Source organism: Nematolebias whitei, chromosome 11 (assembly GCF_014905685.2).
Source record: "Nematolebias whitei isolate Nwh7 chromosome 11, NemWhi1, whole genome shotgun sequence".
NCBI classification, from domain to species: domain Eukaryota; kingdom Metazoa; phylum Chordata; class Actinopteri; order Cyprinodontiformes; family Rivulidae; genus Nematolebias; species Nematolebias whitei.
Genome location: NC_056508.1, coordinates 3,624,040 through 3,631,297, shown reverse-complemented (window position 1 = coordinate 3,631,297; position 7,258 = coordinate 3,624,040).

The following is a 7,258-nucleotide window of genomic DNA, read 5'->3' as shown; positions in this document are numbered from 1 at the left end:
TTTTTTGCTTTGTAAAGAATTAGAGCTGTCTGTAGTTTCAATATGTCAATGAACTTTAATAATTTAGATTTTACAAATAGTATATTAGTGCTTTCTAAATATCCCACCTTATGGATTATTCTTATTGCTCTTTTTTGTAGTATTGTTAATGCCTGTAGTGTAGTTTTATAATTATTGCCCCAGATTTCTGCACAATAGCTTAAATAAGGTAAGATTAGTGAACAGTAGAGTACATGTGATGCTTTTTGTTCTATGACCAACTTGACTTTGTTTAAGAGGGCGATATTTCTTGAGACTTTACTTTGAACATATTTTATGTGTGGTTTCCAGTTGAGTTTATCATCAATAATGACACCAAGAAATTTGTTTTCATGAACTCTTTCAATTTTCACTCCATCTATTTGTATTTGAGTTTCTGGATGTGATTGACAGTTCCCAAATAACATTGGCCATGACCTAGAAAAGATGGTGGGTATCAGATTTGAGTTAATGTAGGTTTTAAAATTGGCCTTTAGCTTGAAAAAAAAAGAAAGAAGAAAAGCAGTATTTTTGTGAGCAAGCTCCACACCCTTGGTATTGCAGGGGTGTTGAACTCATTTCCACCAAAGGGCCACATCAGAATAAATGGTTGCCCTCAAAGGGCCAGATATAAATGTAAAAGAGACAGAGAGGAAGTCGAGAGAGAGTTGAGGATGTGTGAAAAAATGTTGGTATCCTGGCAGGGAATAAAGCATAGTCTGGTGCAGAAAAAACAGGATGTGACCTCCAGCTCACTTACATCAACCCTGCCACCTCCTTATCTGAGTGGTCAGGGGCCCACTCAGGAGGCGGGCCCATTACCAGAAAAAGGGACAGCTCCTAAGGGGCTGTACCCAATCATTGAAATCCTAGATGGAAGCTTATTGGTGCAGCCAGCTGCCAGAGAATGTACACCACCACCCCCTCACAACCCACTCTGGATGGGGACAGAACTTAAAATCGCCTCTACGCCAAGTGGAGATATCGACTCAGAAAAAAAAAAACAGAAAACCCTCAGCTCCACCTCCTCCCCTGACACAGAGGAGGAGGTGGAGAACAAGGAAGATAAGAGGAGGGACGAGTTGGATGATCATGTACAATTATTTCAAGCAGTAGAGATTTGGATGAGACACACAACAGTTAATCCAAAAGGTGAACCGTCTAATCTGACTGAATTGTTCAGAGAAGCAGTTTTGAAGGGAGTACCTGATGAAGTGTCAGAGCTGATGGTGAAAAATCCTGATCTCCCTGGGTGCGAGCATGCTAAGTGGGAAAAACATTTACTACATCATTTGCAGGTGGCACAGGACAAGTTAAAAAAAAAGATGAAAGAGCTGACCTAGAAAATCAGCTCCTCAAGTTACAGCTTCAGGAAGCACGGCAGAAGGTATTATAGAATAAGGATAAATCTGAGAAAATGATGTTAGCTGTGGGACCAGGGAATGTTTCACAACTTACACACAACAATGTTGCACCTGTGACTAATCAGTATCCTGGAGGAGGAGTTGTCTCCTCTCCATATCCCGATCCCTCTTTTCCCTTCCCAACTTTTCCATTTGTGCGAAGGTCTGGTGAGACTGGACGTGGAGGAGGTTGGCGTGTTGGTGGTCGTGCACGGGGAGGCATGGCACGTGGACGAGGGGGCCAGGGTGCACCCGGGCAAAGGAACCTGCAAGACAAAATCTGCTACAACTGTGGGGGACCTGGCCATTGGGCCAGACAGTGCAGAGCCCCACCCATGCAGGGGAGTAAAGGCAGAGGGTCAAAAGGTATGATTCCACACAATCCTGCTAACATACCGCCTCCTGCCGGTGGCCAGTACCTGCAGTGGGAAGAAGACGTGTACCAACGATATTGACACACCCCTGAGACCCGGTCAGGTAACATGACTTCTGCAGACCCCATGTTATCTGCCAGAGTGGGAGGTCAACCTATGAACTTTCTAGTGGACACAGGAGCCACATATTCGACTATAAACAGCACCCTCATCAACAGTTTAACATCAAAAACTGTGTCTTTGACAGGGTTCTCAGGGAAAGAGCAGAGTCTGCACTTAACAAAACCATTGACTTTTAACCTAGGGGCCCAGACGTTGCAACATTCTTTTGTCTGCTCCCCATCTACTCCTGTGAACTTACTAGGAAGAGACTTGCTGATCAAGCTGGGAGCTACCCTACTGTGTGGTGCAGATGGGCTGACAGTTTTGCTACCAGATGGCTCCATCATCCATTGCAGAGACTCAATCACAGATGGACAATATTTGTTACACCCTGTCACTCTGGAGTATGCAGACATCTATTGGGGCCGGTTGACACAAGAACAGTTGAGCTGTCTCCTGAAAACATTCCAGACCTGGAAGCCCTGGCTAATCAGTCTGCGTGTCTACGTTTCTCCTGCTGACCCGCCTCACGTCACCTTCTTCTATGACCGGGAACATACAGACTGGTACCAAGAAGCCTTCTCATCTGACCTTGAGGGTAAGACTTGGCAAATTAAAATTGAAAATATTTATGTAGCTCCTGAGGGAGTATCAGCGGCAGTAACACTGACACTGAACAGCTTAGCTGGTATCAAATGAGTGATATTCAACACATAAGCAGAGCATCCTGACACATCCAAAACCACTACGGGTGAAGGACATGTTATCTTTCCTTGGACTCACCGGTTATAGTCGTAGCTACTTGCCAGCATACACGGACCTGACTCAACCCTTACGCCATCTGGTCAGGGAACAAGGTATGAGAAATTTGAATAGTCCACTAACCTGGACAAAAGAAGCAGAAGACGCCTTTACTCATCTAAAACAACACATGGCATCGGCAGCTGAATTAACCTTACACGATTACAGCTGTCCTTTCTTCCTGGATGTCTCTGTAACAAAACACGCAATAAATGGGGTTTGTTTCAGAGAAAAGGGGGAGAGAGGAAAGTATTACAGTACCTCTCACTTATGATAGACAACATGGAAAAAAGACATCCTCCATGCACACAACATGCGAAACTGATTCAAAAAATAGCACACATAGTTATGGGCCACACCCTGCAGGTGCTGCCAACACATAGCGTGGTTGCCTATGTGAACTCACAGTGTTTTACGATTACAGCTCTTAGACAACACAGACTATCGAAAATCTTAGAAGCCCCCAACGTAACGTTCTCACATGAGGGAATAAATATGGCAGATGGTGTTGCAGAAGGTGAGCCTCACCAATGTGAAGAGTTGGTGGTCAAGCTGGAGAAAGTGAGGCCAGATCTAGAGCATCCCCACTTTGGGGAATACAGGTAAGACACTTATTCACAGACGGGTGTTGTTACAGACATCCAACAGAAGGCCTGAAAGCAGGTTATGCAATAGTGGAAAAAACAGATACAGGCTATGAAGTGATAAAAGCAGAACAGCTAGAAGGTGCACCATCTGCACAGAGAGCAGAGGTCAGAGCAGTGGTAGAAGCACTGAAACTAGCAGAGAATCAGAAAGTGAATGTTTACACGGATTCCGCCTATGCAGTAGGACCAGTTCATGTGGAACTTTGTCAAAGGATTAGAGCAGGTGTTTTGACAGCAGGAGGAAAAACCATTAAACACGAAGCAGACATGAAAGAGTTAGCAGAGGCTCTTCTGCTGCCCTTGAGAGTGGCAGTAATGAAATGCAAAGGGCATGATAACAGTGACTTCTACACAGCTCAGGGAAATCGAGCAGCTGACAACGCAGCAAAAGCCGCAATAGGATACTCTCCCTTGATGATGACAGTCGCAGCAGAGGAAGAGATAAAATACAAACTTACACTTGAATAGGTTACTGAACTTCAAAAGGGGGCGGCACCAGAAGAAAAAGAACATGTGGAGACTAAGGGGGGCGACTGAGAAGGAACAGTGATTGATGTACAGACTTGCTTTGCTAGATCATTGGTGTGTAAATAGGAGATTTTAAGTTATGACGCTCTTAATAACCAAAGTATTTATCTTTCTTCCTTTGAATGTGTACATGACGGATCTCTTAGGGGGACGCCCCTAGACCCAGAAGAACAATGAAAATGTGATGGATCTGTGTTCTTAAATACATTTGATTTGACATGACTAGACTGGACTGATAAATTAATTAGGTTCTCGTGTATAGAGTGTTTTTAACCACATTTTTACGCTAGTCATGTATTGTGAAACTTTTGTTTTTGTTTTACCTAAACAGCTCTCCAGAGGAGCTATGGCAGAGCTGAATAACTGATTTTGACTTCCTTTTATTTTTCCAGCTCCATTTATCAGCAAACTCAATGTTTAATGCTGTATTGTACTGTTTTGAGGACAGGGTGATCAATGGAAATATATTTTCTGCGCATGCGTTTACTAAATTCTTTCCCACAGGCAGGAGGAAATAAGACAAATAAAATCTATCATCTTAACTAAAATTAACATCACTCATGCCAAATATTCACCACTAAACTTTGAAACCTTAACTCTTCTGATTACTCATTTTCACTGCATGTGGTAATCACATATTGCTGTATTTTCTTGTGAAAAATAACTTTGCTTCTTTCAGGAAGATCCAGAGTAAGGACTCTGGAGAAATCCATCATATCCTTTTTGAGGTTCAGGTTTGTAAACGTGAAAAAAAAAAAAATAAAATAAAAAAGGATGAAAGTATGAATAGATTGTGGTTTATGTTGTTCTATAAAACCATTATAGTGTATAAGTAATAATGAAATATTTTATATTGACAAACCCCTTTTAGTGGTAGAGATAGAAAATACAGTCACATGCCTTAGAGGGCTGAAATTGTGCTATGTTTGGAGATATGTGTTGTACTTTCATCCCCAACAATACAGTTTCTGACGGGTCAGTGACCAGGGCACTGGAGGAATTGAGGACGCTGAGTGTACTGGTCGTATGTGGTTGCTGCTGTGTGCCCTGTGCAAGATCACTCGTGGTGCACTGTATCACCTCGACCATCGAGAAAGGGAGCGGCACATGGAATTCGAGCTCTCCCTGGTGGTATAACTCGAGAACTGCTGACACTGGCTTCATAACCTGTCTCCTAACATGTGTTTTACACCATTTTTCTTTGCTTTAAGTTGATTCTTATACATATTATAATTACATGTGTTACTTTGCTTCCCATGTTCCCAAACTACTGTTGAGTATTGGTTTGGATATTTTATCATACTGCTAGCAATAGGAAACTTAGATAAATGCATGTGGCCACATCTTAACTTTTACTGAAACTCTCTCTCTCTCTCTCTCTCTCTCTTTCAGTCTGTGAAAACGCGACGGAACAATGCCTCTATGAGATGGACCTTAATTGTCCAACCAATTCGTAGTCATTGTTAAAGACGCAGGCCAACAAGTTGTGGTCCTTTTAAAATACAGGCATCCACTGTGCGCTTTGTAACCAACTGACAGAGAATTACATTTTTATACATTGTATTGCGTTTTTTCACTAAGTTGTGCTATATTTGTCTTATTAATGTCTCATTTGATTGCTATTGTTATAACAATTAGACAGTAATTTTGTTAAACTTATGACACAGGGTAAGGATGATTGTGAGAGTGCTGTAGTAGTACATATACGAGATATATGCATACAATTTTCACGAGTTCCTCATCTTTCTGACTGTGTAATGTCGTGCATTGAATTTTAACAGAAATGCGAACGAGAGACGTTATTATCTTTGACCCATCAAATGAATGCGGTCATTTATTTTCAGAATCAAAGTTAACATCAAACATTTACATTAATTTGGCAAAATATGAAAATAATAACAGACAAGTTTCACAGATAATGAGCTTCAATCACGCGGCGGTGATTGAGGACTTTGCTTCAGATATTTCTAAATTATCTGTACTGATTTTATGAGAAAGCAGAGTTTAAGATGGAGATTTATCTTACAGAGAGATATGTGAGGGAATTAATCTGTTATGACCAGAACGTGCACGCTCCATCAGATCTCAGCTTGCTTCCGGTACACTTTAGTCGAAGAAGAAACTGTTACCTGGTTGACGATGACTCAATGTCGGTATAGAATCCTTCAGACTCTTTCAGCGTCTCCGTTGAGAGCAGCTGAAATCCTTCGAGAGTCGTGCGTGGTGTTCAAACAGAAATTATAATTCCAAAACGTCTCTGGATCATCCTGAACGCGTCTGCATCCAAGAGCTCTAACTCCATCACTCTGTGCACTCTCTAGTTGAACTCATTTCTGAGTACAGCAACACAGCAACCAACAAACTCCAGCAACTCAGCGTCTCAGCTTCTTGCAACTCCTAGACTCTTTCATCTCCTTAACTCCTACATGAACTGGGAAGTTGCCACATTTTAAATGGGTCGACTTCCGGGTCATTTGAGAGCTTTTGATTGGTCGATGGACCAGGAATAGAGGTGTGGTTTATGATGTAAGATGTTATTAACAGTCAAGGATTGTTTAGTAACAAACAGAAAGATTATTGTAGGACTTCAGACTTCGTGGAGTCTCACCCTTATTATCTTCTGAAAAAGTTTAAACATGACATTTTTCTCGGTAAACATTTTAGTTGACCAAGAACCGACCTTTAACATACTTACAAACTTGGCTCATTTCAGACAGAAAATCAAGAAAAGCATATTAACCTGATTTCTTCTTTGAATGAGGAATAAAAATCATTACTTACTGTTTATGTAAAATAAAAATGAGTAGTTCTCTTCAACCTGTAAACATTGAGTGAACTAACACAATTTGATTATCAAACATTTGTAAAACAGTGATGATTATAAAAATTGTCTTTTCTGCTTGATTAATTCAAGAAAGAGAGTCACCAGATGGCTCAAACTGTATTCAGATCAATGAAATAACAGTCTCTGTCCATCTGATAGATTTGAGGTCATCAGGGTCAGATCAGGGTCAGATCAGGTTCACTACAGTCCCCCCTTTGGAAATCATCACCTGTCCATGGGGATGAATTCCAACCGTGAATTTAGACCTTCAAATGTCCTTGAGCTTGATGTAATCCAGCAAGGAAGACCAAAGTCAAAAGTAATCCAGCAAGGAAGACCAAAGTCAGAAGTAATCCAGCAAGGAAACAAAGTCAAGGTAATTCCACAATGTTCTTGGTAATTCCATTGTGTTGATTATAATTCCATATCGTCTCGATAATTCCATTGTAGCAATGCTTTAACCCCTTGGAAACAGAGTCTGTAATCCATTGGAAAAAGTCATATAATCCACAACGGTAAATCCACAACGATTGGAAGTGTTGATTAATCAGCATACAGAGG